At 40.2% G+C, this 24070-nt stretch overlaps 2 long non-coding RNA genes across 2 annotated transcripts in view; both read left to right on the top strand.

Moving 5' to 3' along the window:
- Nucleotides 1–24070, top strand: part of LOC132022550 (uncharacterized) — a 98385-nt gene that overhangs the window by 57940 nt on the left and 16375 nt on the right. The gene's annotated exons all lie outside the window — the stretch shown is intronic.
- Nucleotides 170–2773, top strand: LOC132022548 (uncharacterized). The gene is made up of 3 exons (XR_009405617.1): nucleotides 170–244; nucleotides 1506–1630; nucleotides 2678–2773. It is a non-coding gene; the product is annotated as an uncharacterized LOC132022548 (long non-coding RNA).

The raw sequence follows: 24070 nt of genomic DNA on the forward strand, positions 1-24070 counted from the left end.
CCCCCACCGTCCCCGCCTCGCTGATTCCCCACCCGGTGACTATCCCCTCCAGCGACGTTCCGCCCGCCCTCTGCTTCCGCCCTTGAGGCCACGCCTCCTTGGGGCCCAAGCCAGCCGGGGGCGGGCGGAGCTTCGATGGGGGCACTTCCTTTTCTTCCTCCTCCCCTGTTCCCTCTCCACTTCGGTGCTGCGGGGAGTTGCGGGGTCCGAAGGCCTGGCAGAGACTGGGACCGGAGAACCCAGGGTATCTTCTCATTAGGACCGCGTCTGGGCCTGATCATCCGGAGACGGAGGGTTGAGTCGCTTTCTCCCGGGCGCATCTCTGCATTGAGAACCTGGGGGTTGGAGGGGAGGATCTTGAAAACTCGTTTGGGCACTTCTTCCTCCTGATGCACCAACCCCACCCAAGTGGAAGTTTACAAGAGGGGGAATAGGGAAATAGATTGTTGAAAGGAGTGTGCCCCTGGATTGCGAAGTGCCTAGCCGAAGGACAATCAGGGAGCAAGGACGTAACAGTACTAACGTTTTTTTGAAGTGAGTTCAGTTAAAAAATACAAATGGCTGGAATCACCATCAAAGTATTGCTAATTTCAAACTGCCTTCTAATTAATTACAGCTAACAGGATGCCTGTTAATTACAGTTCACACCAGTCCAAATACTTGCAGACCAAGTTCAGATAGGATTATTTAGAGAAATGCAGGTGGGAAACAGGAAAATGGGGTATTGATGTTTTCAGAGTTCCTTTCAGGTATCTTAAAGATGGGGGGGGGGGACTTCCAACAAATATATATCCCAGGCATATACAAGAACAGCATAAAGCCACTGTCATCTGTGTTTCTCCATGTCTGACAGCAGTTTGTATTCACAAGTTGCTCACTGAAGTAAGCCCCTGTGATCAAAATGCAGCTAGATGATTGAGCACATACAGTTGTTTGACTATGTTCTCAGATGCTGAATAACATTGCCTAACACACTTGTAGGGAGTTTAAAGGAAAAAAAAAAAAAACACCTGGTTCAAGTGCTTAGAATTGTACTTGAACAATTATAGAAGCTATCGTTTAGCTTCTGTGAATTTTTGCCTAAAGAAATATGTAGTTGTGAGACTTACTTTATAACTACCTATTCATTCTGAAACTTTGTCCTTTTAGAAATTATTCGGCAGTGATTGGTGGTAGAGTGAAAGGTGCACGCAACCATATATGCCTGTCAGTGCTATCAAGGATACCGTGAAAATTCTGAGGGTTGTGGGCAAATGAGATACAAGATCATGCTGTTTCTCCAGTGTTGCTTCTGCCTCTGACATAAGGAATAAATGAATATGGGAGTCTCAGACAGTTCAGGAGCTGCAGGCTTCATGCAGACATGGCCAAGTCTAAGAACTGTACCATAGACAACCAGTCACAAAAATGGCACAGAAACAGCATTTTAAAAAACCCTGGTCACAAAGATCAGAATCTCTTAAGAGGATAGACACTGAGTTCCTGAGGAGCATGTGCTTTGCCAGGAAGCATAACAAGAAGAGCCTGAAGAAGGTGCAGGACAACTCCACCAAAGCCATGAGAGGATGTGCTGAGGCTGTGAAGGCCCTAGTGAAGCCCAAAGAGATCAGACCCAGCATACTAAATGGCTGTAGGTATAAGCTCAGTCAACTTGCCTACATTGCTCACCCCAAGCTTAGGAAATGTGTGGGTGCTGTGTTGCCAAGGGTCTCAAACTTTGGCCTCAACCAGCCAAAGGCCAAGACTCTAACCAAGGCCCAGGCTATGCCTGTGGCTCGGGTTCCCAAATGTGCTCCCGATCCCCCATAAAGGCTCTAGTGTAGACGCTTGTGTCTGCCAATGTGAGGATACGAGTTCTGGTGTTACACCCACCCCCTCCCTGGGCTTCTGCTTGCATAGGGCTAGTGTCCTGTGCTATTTGTACAAAGAAACATGAGACAGGATCTGTAAAAAAGAAAAATAATAAAAGAAATGAATATGGTGAATAGTCAGAAGTGAGGAAGAAATGATGAGTTCATAGATCTCTATTTGAAAGACCCCAGGTAGAACTTTCAGAAATATGAAGTTCATTTTTTATCTCACTGACTCCCTGGTGGTCTAGTGGCTAGGATTCGGCGCTTTTGTTTTTTATTTCATCTAGTAATAAAAGGTGAATTGAAAATAGGCTATATTCTGGACACTAACTGTTCATTATTTCACTGTACCTTTACCGTTCTGTGAGATCATCATCCTCATTTTACAGGGAAACAAATCAAGGCTTTGAGAAGTTAAGGTAGCTTACCCAAGGTCACACGGCTAGGAAGTGACCAGTTTAGGATTGAACTCAGGTCACCCATTTCTCTAAATCAGAAACCATGCAGAGGGACTCCTGGGTGGCTCAGTCAGTTGAGTGTCTGCCTAATGCTCAGCTCAACATCCCAGGGTCCTGGGATGGAGCCCCATGTCAGTCTCCCTGCTTAGCCCAGTTGGCTTCTCCCTCTCCCTCTTGTGCTCTTACTCTCTCTCTCAAATAAGTAAATAAATAATGAGGGTGTATCATTTATATAAGTGCATCACAATGTATGGTTTAAATGGATACATTTTATGTAAATTGTACCCCAGTAATGTTAATTTTTTAAAAAATCATGCATGGGGCACCTGGGTGACTCAGTCAGTTAAGTATCTGCTTTTCCCTTAGGTCATGACCTCCAGGTCCTGGGATGGAGCCCCACGTTGGGCTCCCTGCTCAGTGGGAGTCTGCTTCTCCTTCTTCGGCTTTTCCCCACTTCATGCCCCCCCGCCCCATGCTCACCCTCAAATAATAAATAAAATCTTTAAAAAAAATCATGCAGGATGAATATGATGTTTATATGAGAAATAAACATTTTGGGGGCACTTGGCTATCTCAGTTGGTTAGGCATCTGATGATTTCAGCTCAGGTCATGATTGAGTGTCATTGGATCAGGACCTGCATTGGGCTCCATGCTCAGCAGAGTCTGCTTGTCCCTCTCCCTCTGTTCCCTCCCCTGCACTTGCTCGCTTGCTCTCTCTCAAATAAATAAATAAAATCTTTTTTAAAAAACCAACATTATGATGTTTCAGAGATGGAGGTGAGATATACATAACTAACATGCACACTGAAAGATGGGTGACACCACAGTTAAGGATTGTTCATTTAGTTGATCTTCCCAACTTAAGATACAGATGTACAGAAATAACCGGGATACTACCGTGGCTAAGGGGCATGCAAGTCTGTTGGGGAAATCAATCAAGCAAACTTTCCAACAAAACCGGGAAAGACATCTGAAGTTTGTGATATTAAATCTGTATAACAAAAGTATGTTCCTTGTAAAGGACATTAAAAAGATACATTTGGGTCAGCTGGGCAGCACAGTCAGTTAAGCGTCCAACTCTTGGTTTTGGCTCAGTCGTTTTCTTTCTTAGTTTTTTGTTTTGTTTTGTTTTGTTTTAAGATTTTATTTATTTAACAGAGAAAGAGTTAGGGAAAGAACACAAGCATGGGGAGTGGGAGAGGGGGAAGCAGGCTCCCTGCTGATGCAGGGCTCCATCCCAGGACCCTGGAATCATGACCTGAGCTGAAGGCAGTCACTTAACAACTGAGCCACCCAGGTGCCCCCGTTTCTTTTCTTTAAAAATGGGAATAGTACCTATTTGGGTGGCTGTAGGAAGGACTGACTGATATCACATATGGAAAAAGCTTTTTGGAAATTAGTCTATTCAAATGATAGTGTCAGAAGACAGAATATTCCTGAAGAGATATATAACTAACCATACTTTTGTTTCAATAAGATACAAAGTGATTTAAATATTTTTAAAAGACTTTATTTATTTGAGAGAGAGAAAGAGAGAATGAGTGGGGGAGGGGCAAAGGAAGAGGGAGAAACAGACTCCAGGACCCAGAGTTGAAGTCAGATGCTTAACCAACTGAGCCACCCAGGTGCCCCCAAAGTGATTTGAATATTGTATTAGAAATAATGTTTAGGGGTGTTTGGGTGGCTCAGTTAATTAGGCATCCAACTCAATTTGGATTCAGGTTGTGATTTCAGGTCCTGGGATAAAGCCCCAGCTCTGGTTGGAGGGGAGACTGCTTGAGATTCTCTCTCTTTCCCTCTCCCTCTCTATTCCTTTCCCCCACTAAAATAAATAAATAAATGTTTTTTAAAAGGGTGAGTTACTTTGGCTGGTGTTGTGCATTAAAGTCACATTTTCTGTGTATAATAATGTACTATACTAAGCGTTGTGATTATAAGCTGTATAGCAGAATTTACACATTTTTATTTTCAGTTAAAACTTATTTGGCTCTCTAAAAATAAATAGATAAAATTTTTTAAAAAGCTTATTTAAACAGTTGTTGAAACAAGCAAGGCACACAATTGCTTTTGTGTTTAAAGGCTATTTTGGGCTGTTTAAAGAGAATATATTGATTCCTTTTTCATTGTATGACTCTCCATTTTGAAGTTTCACCAATTTCAGAAACATTTTGAATTTAAAGCTTTAATTACAATTTACGAATCAAATATTTTGTGAATTGGGTATTCTGAACAATTATGGTTACTTATGCACATGTAGAAACAGGGCACAAAATAGCTCAGTTCTTTCCAAAAGTAATAAAACTGGCTTTCTGGGGTACCTGGGGGGCCAAACCTCTGCCTTCGACTCAGGTCATGATCCCAGGGTCCTGGGACTGAGCTCCGTATGGGGCTCTCTGCTGAGCGGGGAGCCTGCTTCCTCCTCTCTCTGCCTGCCTCTCTGCCTACTTGTGATCTCTGTCTGTCAAATAAATAAAATCTTTTTAAAAAAATATTTAAAACTGGCTTTCTTAGGATGCTTAAACTGATGGTGGCTGTCCCCACCCAATAGAGGTATATGTATTGCTCAGTTTAACAGCAGCAGTAATGACAAACTCCACAAGGCCTCAGGGTTGGAGATATGACCAATGAGATGTCATGGTTAGGAATTCTGCACAACTTTAACTTTTCCAAGAGAATATTCTCTTCAGTGGCTATTGTGAAGATAGTGACATATCTTGAGTGAAGAAGAAAACGATAGTGAGAGAAAGCGTAAGTCTTAGGGCAATTTGATTTGGATGCATATTTACCACCCTTTGTGAAATGCAGAGGAAACTGACCCAGTGCTGCCATCAGGAGAGTACTTAGCAAATTTGAGCATAACAGGAGAAAATGACCATTCTTGTTAATTAGATATAACCAGGATTGATGGTTGGGAAACAACATAGAGCCTGAGATGAGACCTCTTTGTGGAGCACTTAGCCTTCCTGATGGTCGATACTCTCTTTACTATTTTACTTCTCTAACATTTGTTTAATATTAGTGCAATTTAATTGGCAATGAAAGCTGCTGCATCTTCTCAGACATGCATAAGCCTATAATTGATAAACTACTAAAAATGTTTCTACTCCAACTAATTCCTAGTATGGTTTTCTTAATTTATTCATAGAACTTATAATGATTCATTCCAGAAATGTACCATTTTCTAGAACCATTCTGAACAAGAGGCAGCAACTTTAATAAGGGGATGTGTTATCCATTATAAACGACCATTTCCCCCGTCCAGCAACGTATCACCTTGAATTCCTATGTCTGTATGATAAAAATTGAAATACAATTTCAAAACTATAGTTCTAGGGCACCTGGGTGGCTCAGTTGTTAAGTGTCTGCTTTTGGCTCAGGTCATGATCCCAGGGTCCTGAGATAGAGTTCCCCATTGGGTTCCCTGCTCAGCGGGAAGCCTGCTTCTCCCTCTCCCACTCCCCCTTCTTGGGTTCCCTCTCTCGCTGTCTCTCTCTCTCTCTGTGTCAAATAAATAAAATAAAATAAAATAAAACTATACATCGAATTCTTTTATTTTTTTTAAGAGTTTTTTTTTTTTTTAATTTATTAGAGAGGGAGAGAGAGCGCAGGAGAGGGAGAGGGAGAAGCAGATTCTTGCTGAACATGAGACTCCATCCCAGGAGCTTGGGATCATGACCTAGTTGAAGGCAGATGCTTAATCAACTGAGCCACCAAGGCACCCCTATACTTCGAATTCTTTTTTTTTTTTTTTTAAGATTTTTTATTTATTTATTTGACAGACAGAGTTCACAAGTAGTCAGAGAGGCAGGCAGAGAGAGAGGAAGAAGCGGGCTCCCGGCTGAGCAGAGAGCCCGATGCGGGGCTTGATTCCCAGAACCCTGGGATTGGGACCTGAGCCGAAGGCAGAGGCTTTAACCCACTGAGCCACCCAGGCGCCCCTATACTTCGAATTCTTAAGATACTTTTTGGCAAGGTATTTTAAGAATCTTTAAAAGCTCATGACCTTTGATTCAATAACTACCCTCCTAGAAATCTACCCAAAGAAGATAAAAATTAAAGCAAAGATTAGATATAAAACACATTCACAGAATTTATAAGGTCAAAGATTGGAAAATCTAACCTAAACATAATAAGATCTTTAAATAAATTGACATATCAATTTATGCTTATCTTAAAATATAGTCATTTAAAATTTACAGAAATTTTAAAATGTGTTTCAAGTACATGTGATTTTAGAGTATCATTCAAGTTTGTAAAAATACATGTATATGCATAGAAAAAGGACAAGAAACAACTAGGTAAGAATGTTATCTGTAGTTATTGCTGATTTAGTAAGATTATGGGCCATTTAAATTTTCTTTATCTTTTAATTTTTTCATATTCTTTATAATGAACATGCTTTTTATAACCAAGAAAATAAATGCTACTTTTTAAAAAATATTTTATTTGTTTATTAGAGAGAGAGAGAGAGAGCGAATGACCATGCACAGAGGGAAGGGCAGAGGCAGAGGGAGAGGCAGGCTCCCCGCTGAACAGGGAGCCAGATGTGGGATTTGATCTAAGGATCCTGGGATCATGACCTGAGCCAAATGCTCAGCGGACTGAGCAAACCAGATGCCCCATAAATACTACTTTTTAAAAAGAAAATGATTACAGGGCTTAACAAACACTTTTTGATTCATAACTAATAAAATGAGATATTAGTACTTAGGCAAACAATAGCCCAAACAATGACTAGTTTAGAAACAAGCAGTCTCACTCTGCCTTCTCCTTTCTTTCATTCTTATCCTCTTCTAGTTGTTAAAAATGTTTCCTGTAGTGGGGTGCCTGGGTGGCTCCATCAGTTTAGTATTTGACTCTTTATTTCAGCTCAGGTCAAGATCTCAGAGTCATAAGATCAGTCCCTGTCTGGCTTGCACTGGGCCTGCTTGGGATTCTCTCCCTCTCCCCCTCTGCATTCCCAAGGCAAGCGTGCAGACAGACACACACACACACACACACACACACACTCTCTCTCTCTCTCTCTCTCAAAAAAAAAAATAAATAAATAAAAATTTATTTCTTATGGTTGAAAGCCTGTTATTACCAAAGTAGAATAGTATAACATGAATTAAGTCCAAAAGCTTATACCTACATAAGCCTAAAGTGCTAACTTAAAAAAAGATTAATAACACAAGCCCCCAAACAAAGGTTATGTATCATGACATGTTTCCTTCTTTCTAATACCCTGAGAGTCCTAGGCCCTGTGCTAAATAGTGCAGAATTGCCATAACTGAGAGGTTTTTTTCACCTAAAATATTGATATACACTTAAATTTAAACATGTCCTAGGAAAATGTCTGGAAGGCTACCCCTTGATATCAAGGGGTGATAAGTCTCTGGGTTGGTAGAAATATTAATGTTTTTAGGACATTTTTGTCCGTATTTTCAGACTGCCCTGTAATGTGCAAACATAGCCTTATGTTAAAAAAAAAAAATGCTATCCAGTGCTGTCAGAATTAGTCTCTTTGAGACCTTGCTAACTCACAATTACGAAGACAAATTGCCAATTACAATATGGAGTTTTGACAGACTAAATAATATCTGCCCAGTACTTGGGAAAAATATAATTCCTTTGAACTCATCTATGAAGCAATTAAGGAAACCCTCTTGGAAAACTCAGTTGTACAACAACTATTTAAATTTAAAGATTAAATTTATATCTTCCATTGGCAGTTATTTCACTGGAGTCATACGTTGAATGATTTAAAACAAGACAGGTACTCCAATAGAAAATTAAACAAACACAAAATCCCACGAGGAAACCAACAAGTTTCCTAAAAGAACAGGATCAAGTTAATAACTGGTGTTTAAATAAAAACCCCTGGGACATTTTTGCACATCAGAGCTTTTAGAGATGGAGCATTATTAGTGGGTTGGTAACAAGGTCCATTTTACAAAGTATATTAGCACAGAGTTTGACATAAAGTAGATATTCAGTATCTTCTTATAAAAATTTGTTTTGATTCAAACCTATGCAATAGAAAATGATTCCTAAGTTTAGTTTACAAATTTAAGTTTGTTACAAATTAAGTTTATACATTCACTTAAAACATATAGTTTTAAGTTTTCTCCCTAAATTTGAACATCTAGATGAAAAAGTTTCAATCAATTTGAGTATACACCTAACAAAATGAAACAAAGCCATTAAGATTGAGGCAATATTATGCACTGAAAAACACTTTGAACACTGGAATCTACTCCCGACATTGAGCTAACTAGCTTGTAATCTTGGGGTTCATTTTCTACTACTTTAAAGTAAGGTGATTAAACAGGATCATCTGCAAAGATTTCTTCATAGTTAACACTCTATAATTTGAAAACAAACATAGGAAGGTACTAAAAGATGGAGAGAAGGTAGATTCTAACAGGTGGAGAGAAAGTAGCCACTAGCACAAATTAAAGAACAAAATTAAAGCACAAATTAAACCCCAGGGGCACCTGGATGGCTCAGTGGGTAGAGCATGTGACTCTGGATTTAGAGGTCCTCAGTCTGTGATCCACGTTGGGTGTAGAGATTACTTAACAACAACAACAACAACAAAAAGCCCCAACAAAAGCCTCAGCCAAAGTACCTGAAAAAGGGCAGTCTAGCAAGACAGACTTGTAAGCAACAAGAGCCCTACTCTAGCCAAACAGGACACAAACAAACAAACAAACAATACTATGGCCCCAACCCCACCCATGTCAGTGGAGGCCTAGTGGAGAGCTCAGACTTCTACTTTTGCCAGGCAGTAATAAAATAGTTTAACCCTCCCCCTCACCACCACCACCAGCATAATATCAGAGGAAGCCTAGTGGAGAGTCAGGACTTTCACAACCACTGGCAGTAATGAAGCCAGAGGTCGGTCACTCCCACTCCTGAGTTGTCACTGGAGTCCACATGAGGAATGCTAAGGCCTATTACCCCTCCCTACCAAGGATGTAGCAGTGGAGGCCTAGTAAAGAGCTATAACTCACATCTCCTTCCTTAGGTAAGGAAAAGAAAGCACCTCCCACCTCAGGCGCTAATACAGGTTGAGTAGAGGCTGAAAGTCCAATACCCAAATGAAATTCTACACCCCAACTCATAATAATGCGGTGATCACTCCCCCATCTCTCATCCTTCTCCTGTTAGAGCCCTGTCAGAGGAAGCCAGCTAAAACATAAGGTTTAAATAAGATCCATATGGTTTCCTTTGAAACACAAAGAAGTTTTTAATCTGATGAAGTCAAATTTATCTCTCTTTTTCTCTTTTATTGCTCATGCTTTTGGTGTCATATCTAATAATCCTTTGCCAAATCCCAAATCATGTTTTCCCCTTATGTTTTCTTGTAAGAGTTTCATAGTTTTAACTTATACATGGAGGTCTTTGATCCATTTTGAGCTAATTTTTGTATATGGTATAGGATAAGATTCCATCTTCATACTTTTGCCTGTGGCTATCTAGTTGTCTCATCATTTGTCAGAAAGAACATTCTTCCCCATTGAATAGTCTTGGCACCCTTGTCAAAAATCAGTTGACCATAGATGTATGATTTACTTCTGGACTATCAATTCTATTCTCTTGATCTATATGTCTCTCCTTGTGCCAGTACCACATTGTCTTGATTACTGCTGCTTTGTAGTAAGTTTTGAAATCAGGAAGTATGAGTCTTCCAACTTTCCTCTACTTTTTCAAGATTAATCAGGTTATTCTGGGTCCTTTGCAATTCCATATGAATAGTATTTTATTTATTTATTTTTAAAAGAATTTTATTTATTTATTTATTTATTTGACAGACAGAGAGAGCACAAGCAGGGGGAGTGGCAGGCAGAGGGAGAGGGAGAAGCAGGCCCCTCACTGAGCAGAGAGCATGACATAGGGTTCCATCCCAGGACCATGGGATCATGACCTGAGCCAAAGGCAGACGCTTAACCAACTGAGCCACCTAGCCACCCCTATTTTTCCTCTTGTTAACATTAGATATTGATTAATTGATTAACATTGATTAATTTGTGAATACTGAATCACCCTTCCATCCCAGGAATAAATCCCACCTAATGATGGAAAAGTTTTTTTTTTTTAATGCATGGTTGACCTTAGTTCTGATTTTTGTTGAAAATTTTTATATCTGTGTTAATCAGAGATATTGGCCTCTTTTTTTGTAATGTCTTTATCTGATTTGGGCATTAGGGTAATGCTGACCTTATAGAATATATTTGGAAGCTTTGCTTTGTTTTATATTTTTTGGAAGTTTGAGAAGAATAGGTATTAACTTTTCTTTAAATGCTTTGTAGAATTCACCTGCAGAGCCATTGGTTTTTGTTTTTTTTTTTAAAGATTTTATTTATTTATTTGACAGAGAGAGAGCATAAGAGGAGAGAAGATCAGAGGGAGAAGCAGATTCCCTGCAGAGCTGGGAGCCCAGTGTGGGACTTGATCCCGGGACTCTGGGATCATGACCTGTGCTGAAGGCAGTTGCTTAACCAACTCAGCCACCCAGGCAACCAAGCTACTGGTTTTAGACTTCCGTTTGATTGATGGGGTTTTTTTGATTATTGATTCAATTTCATCACTGGTAATCAGTCTGTTCAGATTTTCTATTTCTTCCTGATTTGGTTTTGGGAAATTGTATGTTTCTAAGAATTCAACCAGTTTCTTCTAGGTTGTCCAGTTTGTTGGCATTAATTTTGGCATTGGCATTATAATTTTTCATAATATTCTCTTATAATACATTTAATTTCTGTGGTGTCAGTTGTTATTTCTCCTCCTCTCTCCCCCAACTTTCTTTAACCTCATTTTCTACCAGGCATCCCTATATACTATGTTTCATACAAGCTTTTGTGCTATTTTTTTTACACACCAAGCACATTCATCTTTTAGAGCATTTGTATTTTCTGTTTGCTCTGTCCAGAACACCCTTCCTCCAGATACTTTTAAAGTTTCCTCTTGCTTTCAGGTCTCTGGTAGAAGGTGATGGTTCTGATAGAATGTGATGACTGCCTATCAACATAATCACTCTCTAACTCCTGTCTCTTTCTACATAGCACTTACCAACACCATTACATACCTGTTTGCTTATCATCTGTCTTGTTTTCTAGATCATAAGCTCCATGACAGCAAGGATTTTGTTCACTACTAAATCCCAAGAGCCTATGTCAGTATTTGGACTTTATTTATTTATTTATTTGACAGAGAGAGAGAGAGCATAAGCAGAGTGAGCAGGAGGCAGAGGGAGAAGAAGAAGCAGGATCCCCAGTGAGCAGGGAGCCCCATGTGGGATTCGATCCCAGGACCCTGGGATCGTGACGTGAGCTAAAGGCAGCCACTTAATCAACTGAGCCACCCAGGTGTCCCCTATGTCAGTATTTGGAACATAGAAGATGCTCAATAAATACTTGGTAAATGAATGACTTAATAGGGGAAATGGAATACTAGATTTTCCATGGAAGCTTCCAAGCAGAAAGACAGAAGTGAGAAGAACATGACGGAAAAATCACACCAATATGCTTTGAATATGCTCAAAGTGAGTTGACTGCTGCCTGAGTAATTAAGATTGTGTTCCTGCCTTCAAGTTCAGGAGTTGACAAGGTAATAGCCTGATAATATCTATACAGAAGTAAGACAATGTACAGATGTACAATAATTTTATGAGACAATAGAAGTATCTGTGTTCATATAAATCTTTCTATGGAATTAGAAATGGTGAGTATGAGGAGAAAGCTTATTTTGGGGTTATATAATACGTAAGAAAATTTTGAATGATGGTTATGACTATGGCTTGCCATAAACTTATGGTCACATTTTCTGAGTAGTTTTTATTCCTTACTAAAGAGTGTGAAAACAAGTTTGGCCTGATTTAGCTTCCTAAGACAGCAGTGAACCACCTACTTCATACCAGCATAACCTACTTTTAGATTAATTTCTAGGTAGGTAGATAGTATCAAGGCCTTCTTGTGGGTGATTCTTGGATTTAGAAATTTTTTTAAAGATTTAATTTTTTTATTTTATTTATTTTTTAAGATTGTACTTATTTATTTGAGATAGAGCAAGAGTGAGAGAGCACAAGAAGGGGAGCAACAGGCAGAGGGAGAAGCAGGCTCCCTACTGAGCAGGGAGCCCGATGCAGGGCTGGATGCCAGGACTATGGGATCATGACCTGCGCCAAAGGCGGACACTTTATCGACTGAGCCCCTCAGGTGCTCCTCAATTTAGAAACTTATGATTGCTTCTGATACCACATTCCAGCTCAGAAACACTGGAATACTTCATATCCTTAATATTCAATGTCCAGTCAAGCAATAAATGTCATAGAACCTGGACCTGGAAGATCCAGAGCCAGGATCTAGCCCAGTGTAGGAGTATAATTGACCCAGATGATTTATCAGCAGCTCTGTTCCGAAGGTGAAATAATTATATTTATATTTACATCTTATATTTGGTGGAATTCAACAGTGAAGCCATCTAGGCCTGGGCTTTTCTTTGTGGGTAGTTTTTTATTACTAATTTATCTATTGACTTGCTGTAGATCTGTTCAAATTGTCTATTTCTTCTTGAGTTAGTTGTGGTACACTGTGTCTTTCTAGGAATTTGTGTATTTCATCTAAGTTATCTAGTTTTTTGGCATACAATTGTATGCCATGGTATTCCTCTTCATAGTATTCCTCCTTATCACTTATGGCTAAACTGAACTAAATATTCCTCATTCTGGCTCATGGTTTCCTGCCCTTTCATTTTTGCACTTGGAATACCCTCAACTTAATCTCTACCTATTAAAATGTATTGGATATCTACTGGGACCAAAATATTCTTCAAGTTCTCTAGGGAATGCGTGAACAATAGATATGATAAGGTCTTGGCTTTGGAATAGATAGCTGTCAACAATGTTAAGTGCTGCGAGAGAGGTCAAAGAGACTAAGAAATGGCACTTAAATTTAACAATCTTGAAGCCAGTGTCAGCTTTGAAAAGAACAATTCCAGGACAATGTGGAAGCAGATAAGAAGAAAATAATGAGTAAATAGAACAATACATGAGCACCAAGAAAGTAGGGATTTTTGTTCCTTTTATTTACTTTGTTCCCCGTCATGTAGACCATGCCTAGTATATTGAAAGCTCTCCATAAATATTAGTTAAATAAATGAATTAATTAAGCCATTGGTAAGTGGTGGTTAAAAAAAAAAAATAGAGGCAAGGGGAGTAATAAAGGAAAGACTAGAATGATGTTGTAATTGAAGAAAGGCGCAAGTTGAACATGCTTTTAGGGGAGGACTCCAGTGGAAAAGTGGAAATCAAAGATGTTAAAAAAAAGAGAGAGAGAGAGATGGTAAAAGAGTTGGGGTGCCTGGCTGGCTCAGTCAGTAGAGCGTGCAGCTCTTGGTCATGTGTTCAAGCCCCATTTTGGGTTGGGGTAGAGATTACTTTTTTTAAAAAGATGTAAAATAGGGAAAACATTATCATTATGCAATGTTATCATTAAAGCAATAGGAAAAGGTCACAAATAGTGGAATAGGAAGAGGCAAGTCTCACCTAATGTGTAAATAGAGTCATTTGCAACTCTTTGCAAAAAAAGAAAATTATTCCTCATAATGGATTCCCTATTCCCATTAACTGCCAGAAAATCCAGTCAAGCACCCAAGCTAGAGACTCTAGTTTTCTTTAACACCTCCTTCTCTTTTGTCTTCTTGCCTGCTTCAAGGAAAAGAAAGTTATCTCAATTCCACTTCTATAATGCTCCATTTCCACTCCCGTCTTCCATCCCCACTGGCTCTACCCTAGATAAGCCATCAACATTTTCTTTCTTTCTTTTTTTTTAAGATTTTATTTATTTATTTGTCAGAGAGAGACACAGCAAGAAGGGGAACACAAGCAGGGGGAGTGGGAGGAGGAAAAGCAGTCTTCCCGCTGAGCAGGGAACCTGATGCGGGACTTGATCCCAAGACCCTGGGATCATTACCTGAGCTGAAGGCAGACACTCAAAGACTGAACCACCCAGGCACACACATTAACATTTTCTTTCTTTCTTTTTTATTTTTTAATATTTTATTTTATTTATTTGACAGAGAGAGAGAGATCACAAGCAGGCAGAGAGGCAGGCAGAGAGAGAGAGAGAAGCAGGCTCCCTGCTGAGCAGAGAGCCTTATGTGGGGCTCAATCTCAGGACCCTGAGATCATGACCAGAGCCGAAGGTAGAGGCTTAACCCACTGAGCCACCCAGGCACCCCCCCATCAACATTTTCTTTTCTTTTCTTTTTTTTTTAAGATTTTATTTATTTGTCAAAGAGAGAGAGGGAGAGCGAGCGAGCACAGGCAGACAGAGTGGCAGGCAGAGGCAGAGGGAGAAGCAGGCTCCCTGCCGAGCAAGGAGCCGGATGTGGGACTTGATCCCAGGACATTGGGATCATGACCTGAGCCGAAGGCATCTGCCCATCCAACTGAGCCACCCAGGCGTCCCATCCCATCAACATTTTCTTGACTGGAATTTTGTTTTTAATATTTTTTTAAAGATTTTATTTATTTATTTGACAGACAGAGATCACAAGTAGGCAGAGAGTCAGGCGGGGAGAGAGAGAGGGGGAAGCAAGCTCCCTGCTGAGCAGAGAACCTGACGTGGGGCTTGATCCCAGGACCCTGGGATCATGACCGGAGCTGAAGGCAGAGGCTTTAACCCACTGAGCCACCCAGGCACCCCTTGACTGGAATATTGATGAAGGATAGTTGGAAGGCAGGCAGGCAGGGACAAGGGGGCCCCACCCTAAGAGGAAACCACCCTTAAAAGGATTTTACACCACCCTCAAAGGAGCCCTACCCCCCCTTTCCTATGTGATAGGTGACAAACCTGATTGGATGACAAGTGCAGGGAGGATTAATCTGATTAAAATGCCCTCTAACAAGTTCATAAAAACCCCTAGACTTAGAAACTCTAGTGGCAACTTTCTTGGGTCCCTTTCCTCTTCAGGAGCTTTGTACTCTTCTTTCTATCACTCAGTAAACCTTGCTTTGCTGCCTACCACTCTGTCTGGTCTACCCCTTCATTCTTTGAAGTGAAGTGACCAAGAACCACAGGCACTGCTGACAGCAGAAAAAAATCCTATAACAATATTTTAATGATTTTCTGACGATACTGTGAATTCAGTAGCTTTCAGCTCTCAGTCCCTTCTTTATACTGCCATCAGAACTATAGTCTTAAAACACAGATATGGGGGGCACCTGGTGGCTCAGTGGATCAAAGCCTCTGCCTTCGGCTCAGGTCATGATCCCAGGGTCCTGGGATGGAGTTCCTCATCGGGCTCTCTGCTCAGCGGGGAGCCTGCTTCCTCCTCTCTCTCTGCCTGCCTCTCTGCCTACTTGTGATCTCTCTCTCTCTCTCTGTCAAATAAGTAAATAAAATCTTAAAAAAAAAAAAACAAACCACAGATATGATCATACCATTTTCCTCTTCAAAAGAGCCATAATAGATCATTTCTGTCTTTTATATTTCTTCATTTATTGAGTGCCTTGCATATGCTAGGTGCTGGGGATAAACTAGTGAGTTATAATAAGGGGGGGTGTTTCAAATTAGGGGTAAAGAAATGGTCGCAACAAAATGAAGACACTTAAGAATGAAGTGTCATTTTTCTCCTTTGAGATTGACAAAGATTAAAAAGAATGAAAATACTCAGTGTTGGCAAATATGTAGGAAAACAAGCAACCTTATCCACTACTGGTGAACATTACTAGATACCAGCTTTTTAGAGGGCAGTTTAGCGATACTTATTAGGACAAATTGGTATCATCAAAATTTTAACAATAGTTATCTCCAGGGTTGTGGATTTATGAAAGACTAACTTGCTATTTCTCACAGTATTTTTCACTACTTCCTATAGTATTTAAGTGTTTATAATATTTATATTTTTCGACTTGAAAAAAGGAAGACACAAAAATGGAAAAAATTACCTTACTTAGACAGTTTCACACTTTTTAGGTCAACATTCAATGCAGTTTAAAATGAGTCCCTTATGTAGTTCCACCTTCCACCATTCCCATTTTTTACCCAGGGCTGTCCAGGTAGTGCTTTTCATTCTTCTGTGCCTCTTATATTCCTCTAACTAGAATCCCTTCCTCCTCTCCTTTATTAATCAAAACAGTACTCATCTTCCCAGAACAACTTAGGAGTCACTTCCCTTTCTCTGTGAAACTTGTCCTCCCATCTGGTTTAAAATGCCCCTCCTTACTGCTGAGGGGGTTGTTTGTTTATACCTCAAACAGAGCACAGCTTGATTTGCATTGTTGTTACTTGTGTCTGATGTCTCCCTTGCCCTCTTTTATTCTCCATTTTATTTGCTTTTTCTTTGAGATAAATGTTAATTTCAAAATAATACTCAGAGTCCTATATGTTCCATACCTAAATCCACACTTAAATTACACAGTTTTCAGAGATGCATAGCTCAGCAATGTGGGCAGTTTCCTTCAAGTCACAAAATGCTACTTTGTATTAATTTGTATTTGAAGAGAGTGCAGGAATTAATTAAACATGTCTATAGATGCCTCCTGTTTATTCTCTGACAATGAGCCGGAATTATTACCTCACTTTAAGCCTTTCTCTGGTGATTTGTTTACAGAGAGTTGTGCTAAATAGCTGAATTGTTGTCATGACCCTTTGCCTAGATCTTTTCAAAACAGTCATTAGACTTGAGTTTTACATAACACACACACACACACACACACACACACACAATCTCATAACGAAGAGGCAAATTGAAAACAATTCTTAGAATTTTAAGCTTGCACTGTGTTAAGATTGGATTTATGATAATAGGAATAGCCCGCAATTTTATAATTCAGCAATAATTAAATCTGACCATTTATAAGTGCTGAAGTGTCTGTGGTTGCCAAACTGTGATAAAGTATAAAATTAACTAATTACCTTACATGAACTTGATCAATAGGGCTCCTTTCCATAAACCAGAGAATTAACTACTTTTTGCTCTTTTGGTGACTACACAGTTTCAGGTCCCCAAGTGGGAGTAGCTCTTAAAGCAAAAGTGGCAGCTCCATTATCATTTGTAAATTTCCACTAAGAAGCCAGCCTGGCAGTGTCTGTTGGCCACGCAGCCTGTGACCTTTCTAACAGCCTGATACTCGTCATTGTTTTGTTTATGAGCATCTATCTGTGCCGTGAAAGTTCTGGGGAGAGAGTTTCAAAAAAAAGAAAACTGAAACCAAGAAAGAAGTCAAAAGCAAAAAAATAGAAACTACTTCTTTAGCCCTTTCTTTATGATCTCAGGACTTCAGGGACCTTGAAAGATTGATTTCCTCTCACTCAAGTTTCTTATAAAATTAGCTTTGGCTCATACATTTGTAACACAGTAGTTAATTTTACAAGATAAGCAGTATAGGGGAAATGTATCTGAGGGGAAAATCAAGTGCTGCAAGCTCAAGAGACACTTATAAGGTCACAGAACAAAGCTGGTTAGTAAAGTGGTCCCACTGTAGACCTGCAAATAGCAAAGGGTCTGCTTCAGGTTAATTTCAGTGTATCTTTCATCACATTTCACTTTTCTTCTCAGCCAGTATTAAATATAAGTGGGCCTACTCAAACCTGTTCTGTGAGTCTTTTGAATTACTCAGTCGAAGAGCAATCATGATTTAAGTTGAGAAATTTGAACTTTGTTTTCGCATCCACTTCCCTGAAATGGTCTCAGAGACTATACTAGCCACAGCTATGAGTGTATTAATCGGGAATTCATGTTCACAGTTACTTATGCCATTTTAAGAAATTAAATGTACTTTCAGATAAGCACCATTGGCTATCTGAGCTGGAAGGAATATTACAGTCTTTTAATTCAATCCTCTCCCTTTATAGAAGGGGTTTCTAAGGCTTAGAATGGCTCCTAAAGTTGAGGCACTTTGCTTAGGAGCAGAGCTGGAATTAGAACCAGGTGTCTCAGCTAACCCAGACTCCAAATCTAGAGCTCTTTATACTCACAGGGAGTAAAAGCCAGAATAATTTCTCACTTATACAGTCAGAGAAAGTCTCTGTGAATTAATTAATCTTTTTATTTGGATATGTTAATCTTTTAAAATATGCATAAGACTCATTTCAGTATATGTCAGCACTGGGTAAATACTCACAGATAAACGGCCTTAAGAAGCATCTTAGAGGGGTGCCTGGGTGGTTCATTTGGTTGAGCATCTGCCTTCAGCTCAGATCATGATCCCTGGGTCTTGGAATGGAGCCCTGCAGCAGCATCCCTGCTCAGCAGGGAGTCTGATTCTCCCTCTCCTTCGAAGTCTCCCTCTCCCTCTGCTCCTGTTCTCTCTCTCTCTGAGATAAATAAATAAAACCGTAAAAAAAAAAAAAAAAGCATCTTAGAGATACCTCCTAAAGTGGTTTGATGGGACTGGCCCAATAATCCACAAATTATAAATTTTCAAGAGAACATTAACTGGAACCATTACATTACCTTTTTAAAAAAGATTTCATTTATTTATTTATTTGTCAGAGAGAGACACAGTGAGAGAGGGAACACAAGCAGAGAGAGTGGGAGGAGGAAAAGCAGTCTTCTCGCTGAGCAGGGAACCCAATGCAGGGCTCCATCCCTGAGCTGAGCCACCCAGGTGCCCGGGACTATTACATTTCTACCTGACTATCAAAATACTGTGTTGATCAACTTTATCAAAATTCCCCTCAAGTCAGCCATATCATTGAGGTTCCTCTCTGTGGATGTAGCACTTCACAGGCAAGTTCTAAGGGGGACAGAATTCCTGTGAAACACACAAGGCTATTTATGCTCACCTTCTCTTAATATTTTTTCCTTAAGATACGCACTTGGCATTTCCCAAGTGTGTCATTAGAATGTTAACTTAGATTTGAAAAAATGGTTCAACGATCAAGTAAATTTAAAAAATAGAGTTAACTTAGTTTCTTTTATTATGCTAATTTGATTTAGTCATTCAAAAATATTTATTCAGTGCCTGCTATGTGTCAGGCACTGTCATAGATGCTTAGGATACAGAAGCTAAGGACAAAAATCTCTGCTTTTGGGAAGCTCATAGACAATATAAGGTAGGTAGCTTTTTTGTATGCTGAATTAATTCTTTTTAAAAAATATTTATTTGAGAGAGAGAGGGCAGAGGGTGGGGCAGGAGAGGGAGAAGAGGGAGATAGAAAATCTCAAGCAGACTCCCCACTGATCGCTGAGCCCAATGTGGGGCTCAATCCCGTGAACCTGAGATCATGACCTGAGCCAGAATCAAGAGTTGGACACTCACTCAACTGAGCCACCCAGGCGCCCTTCTGCTTAATTAATTCTTAAGTTAAATTCCCAGGAACAGGACAATGAATTGCATAGTTAATAATTTGCAATAATACAAAGTACTATGAAAGAAAAATCCAAAATGGTATGGGAAGATATAATAGGAGAATTTATTAGGGACTTATTACCTTTTGGAGGGTTGCTCCAAATGCGATTCTGAATCTGGCTGTGGGTAAAGAGAACTCAGTATTTTGAAAACCCCTCTTGATGTTTCTGTTCTCTTCCACAGCCCTCCCTTCCCTCTGTGAGGACTCCACACCACACCCAGGAGCTCCATTTTGGGGCAGAGCAAAATCCCAGCACACCCAGCTACTGTGACCTCGGGCTCTTCTCATCCCCAAATGTTCTAGATGAGCAACAAAAACAATTGGCTCTGAAAGCAGAGCCAAGTAACAGAAATTTAAGCATGAAAGAGTGACTCAAGGCTCTCACCATTAAAGACTGACATTTCCTTTTAAACTTGACATCTAAGCAAACATTTTCTGAAATGTAAAAAATACTCCCTTTTTTTCAAAAACCATGGAAGTGCTCATACCCTTTGATTCAGCAATCCCATTCCTGGGAATTTCACTTGAGGATTAATTCATCAGAAAAGTAAAACTGCATACACCAAGTTGGTCATTGTAATGTTAAGTGTTATAATAAGGAGGGAGAAAGTGAACAATCTAAAATTTTCTGCAGCTGGGAAGCTGTTAGATTGTGGTATATTAATTTTGGGGATTTGGTAAATGGTAGAAAAATATGAATGAAGTAATGGCAAAATTATATGCTAAAGAATACAAACTATATAAAAATGGGTATGTGGAACACAGACGGCAAGGTAAAATGGAAAAGTGGAGTCAGTTTGCCGGGGTAGTAGAGCAACAGAATAGAAGCCCATCATGATCTGGCCTATGCAGACAGGAGAAAATTCATTGGCTCAAATAACCAAACCTTAGGCAGAACAGGAGTGCCACTGGCTTCAAGGATGTCTTGAAAGAGGAACACAAATTGCCATCAGGACTTTATATCCCTCTCTTCCCACTTCTCTGTGGACAGAAGCCTTTTTCCTGTTAACCCAGATTTTTCCCAAGATGAGATTCTCATCTTCCCACAATGAGTTTAGATCACTATAAACTCATATTCTTGTATCTTCCAACTAGGATGAGTTTAAGAGCAATTTAAGAACTCGGGTTTAAGACCAATTCTGGGAATGGGCTGTGATTGGCCTGGCTTCAGTCATGTGCCCATCCCTGGGCCAGTAATGGCCAGGTTATCATGATCAGTACCCACCTATCAACGTACCAAGGAGTCTGGGTCATTTAAGAAGACAGTCACTCACTTCTGGGGCACTTGGGTGGTTCCGTCAGTTGAGCACCCAACTCTTGATTTTGGCTCAGGTCATGATCTCAGGGTCATGCGATCGAGCCCCATGTCAGACTCCCATGCTAAGCATGGAGCCTGCATGAGATTCTCTTACTCTGTCACTCTCTGCCACTTCCCCGAAACTCATGCATGCTTTCTGTCTCTCTAAAAAGAAAAAAAGAGGAAGAAGAAGGTGGAGGAGGAGGAAGAGGGGGAGTGGGGGGGAAGAAGAAGAGGAAGAAGAAGACTGTCAGTTCTGTTAGGATCCTATGTCTAGAAGAAGAGAGAAGCATTTCCGTAAAAGGAGAGAGGTGCTTGCTGCTCTCAATGGAAATTAATTTGCCTGTGGTTCAATTTAATGTTTTAGAAAAAAATATCTTATTCTCTTAGTACTACTCCCAATAGCAGGTTGTGATTTCCTGATGCAGTGTGTTTTACTATAAGATCACACAGTACTGGGACGCCTGGGTGGCTCAGTTGGTTGGACAACTGCTTTCGGCTCAGGTCATGATCCCGGAGTCCCGGGATCGAGTCCCGCATCAGGCTCCCAGCTCCATGGGGAGTCTGCTTTTCCCTCTGACCTTCTCCTCGCTCATGCTCTCTCTCACTGTCTCTCTCTCAAATAAATAAATAAAATCTTTAAAAAAAAAAAAAAAAAAGATCACACAGTACAGCAGAAAGAACACTACACTGAATGCCAGGAAAATGGATTCTCCTAGCTCTACCATGAATCAGCTATGTCCTTGGACTAGTTCTTAAACCTCTCTGAATTTCAGTTTCTTTGTCTCGGAATGCTGTCATTTCCATGACTGTCTGAAATGGAGATCTGCAGTTTGTAAAAACCTCTGAGGCTTGGTTGGATAGAGAAGGATGCTGAAGTATGATAATGGTTGCAGCAAAGCCCTCAGATAGTCATGGGAGCCTTAGACTTAAGATAATCTTTCAGAGTTGTCACGGATTTTACCAAGTGGACCTACTTTATATTCCCTTTATAGACTAGATATACACTGTCCAAGGAAAGGACCTTCAACGTGGGTGAATCAGTTTCCTGAACCTCAGACAACTCCTCAGGCAATTCTCAGCTGGGAGTTGATGGCAACCAAGACACCTGGCTGCTGAAAGAGGGAGTGCCTTGGTCCTGAAAGAGCATATCTGAGCAGAACACTGTGACATCTACTACAATCAGTATATTCATAGCACCAATATGTATAGTGCCTGGCGCAGGGTAGGTGCTTGTTTATTATGTTAAACAAATAAACTATGCAAAAAGGAAGGTGGGGAGAGGTGCCTGGGTGGCTCAGTTGGTTGGGTGTCCAAATCTTGGTTACAGTTCAGGTCATGATTTTATGGGTCATGGGATTGACCCACATCAGGCTCCATGCTCAGTGGGGAGTCTGTCTGAAGATACTCTCCCTCTGCCCTGCCCCCTACTCATGTGGGCTCTCTTTCTCTCTCTCTCTCTAAAATAAATAAAATAAACCTTTTTTTCTTTTTTTAAAGGGAAGGTATGAATTAGAAGGTATTGCCTCCTGGCAATATTGTATACATTTATCTATCTCCCAGAGGATGTGGAAAGGGTGATTAATCAAAATCCTCATAGTTTTTGTTATTGCTCTTTTTAAATAAAGGAGTGGGACTAGAACAGGAGAAGATTGTTTCCTAAAATTAATGTTGACTGATCTGTTTGGCTAGAGAGCATAAAGCATTCTTTGCAATTGCGTTAATAGTAGAAAACATTAAGGAAGCAATTACTATAGATATTACATAGAGTCACACTGTGCTGTCCAATACAGGAGCTGCTAGCCACAGGAGGCTATTTCATTTAAACCAATTAAAATGAAATAAAATATAAAATTCATTTCCTCAGTCACACTACTCACATATCAAGTGCTCAGTAGCCATATGTGGCTACTGACTATCACATTAAACACTCAGAATATTTCCATCACAGGGAGTTCTAGTGAACAGTACTGGTCTACACTGAACAGTTGTGTTCTTCACTTTCATTCAATAAAAATCTAATTTCCTCTCATGAATTCTGCTGCTCATTATAGTGAGATGGCTGAAACTGGAGCCAAAACTTTGAAAGGCTTGGGGGAAAAGAATTGCCCTGTATCCACATTTCTTCTTAAAAGTCCAAGTGGTGTGGCACATGGGTGGCTAAGTCAGTTACGCATCTGGTCTGCCTTCAGCTCAGGTGATGATCCCAGGGTCCTGGGTTCAAGGCCCGCGTCCAGCTCCCTGCTTTGCGGGGAGCCTGCTTCTCCCTCTGCCTGCTGCTCTCTTTGCTTATGGTCTCTCTCTCTTGACAAATCAGTAAATACGTACATACATACATACATAAAATCTTAAGAAAGAAATCCAAGTAGCACAGGACAGTATGAAAATGGAACATTTGCTGTAATTTCATCCTGCTCCTGTCATCTGGCTCATCTGGATGTAACCAGGACTAAAAGCCCTGGGCTTCTAGAGTGTGCTCTGTTCTTGGCTCCCTACAGCAAGGAAGACAGGACCGCTCCTTCAAGCAAGGAAGATAGGGACTGCTCCTTCAAGCTTCAAAATGTCCAGATTTAGACATTCAACAACCAGATTTTCAAAAGAACAAGTCATTTTTTTACTATCCTCCAGAAGATTAACTGTGAATTTTTATTCTCTTAATATCAGTATCAGAGGTAAACATATTTGATGTTTCCAATCTACTGTAGTTATTTTTCTTATACAAACAGTTCCATCTCCGGGCATTGGAGGCATCTTCAAGTCAGCTCTAAAGTCCTTTTGACACAACCTCAGCAGGCTTTGATAATTTCTTTACTATCTGTTACTACAATTTGTACACATTTTCTAATCTATTTGCTTTGATATTCCTCTGTGAAGACACCAGTCACTCATAACCACGCAGCCTCAGAACTGAGTTTTTTTTTATATAAGACCATAGACGGGTGCTTGGGTGGCTCAGTGAGTTGAGTGTTGGACTCTTGATTTTGGCTCAGGTCATGATTTCAGGGTTGTGAGATCCAGCCTCACATCAGGCTCTGGCGTGGAACCTGCTTAAGATTCTCCCTCACCCTCTCCCCCTGCCCCTCCTCCCCAACTGAGCTCACTCTCACTCTCTCTCAAAA

The sequence above is a fragment of the Mustela nigripes genome, chromosome 7, assembly GCF_022355385.1.
Source record: "Mustela nigripes isolate SB6536 chromosome 7, MUSNIG.SB6536, whole genome shotgun sequence".
Classification (NCBI taxonomy): domain Eukaryota; kingdom Metazoa; phylum Chordata; class Mammalia; order Carnivora; family Mustelidae; genus Mustela; species Mustela nigripes.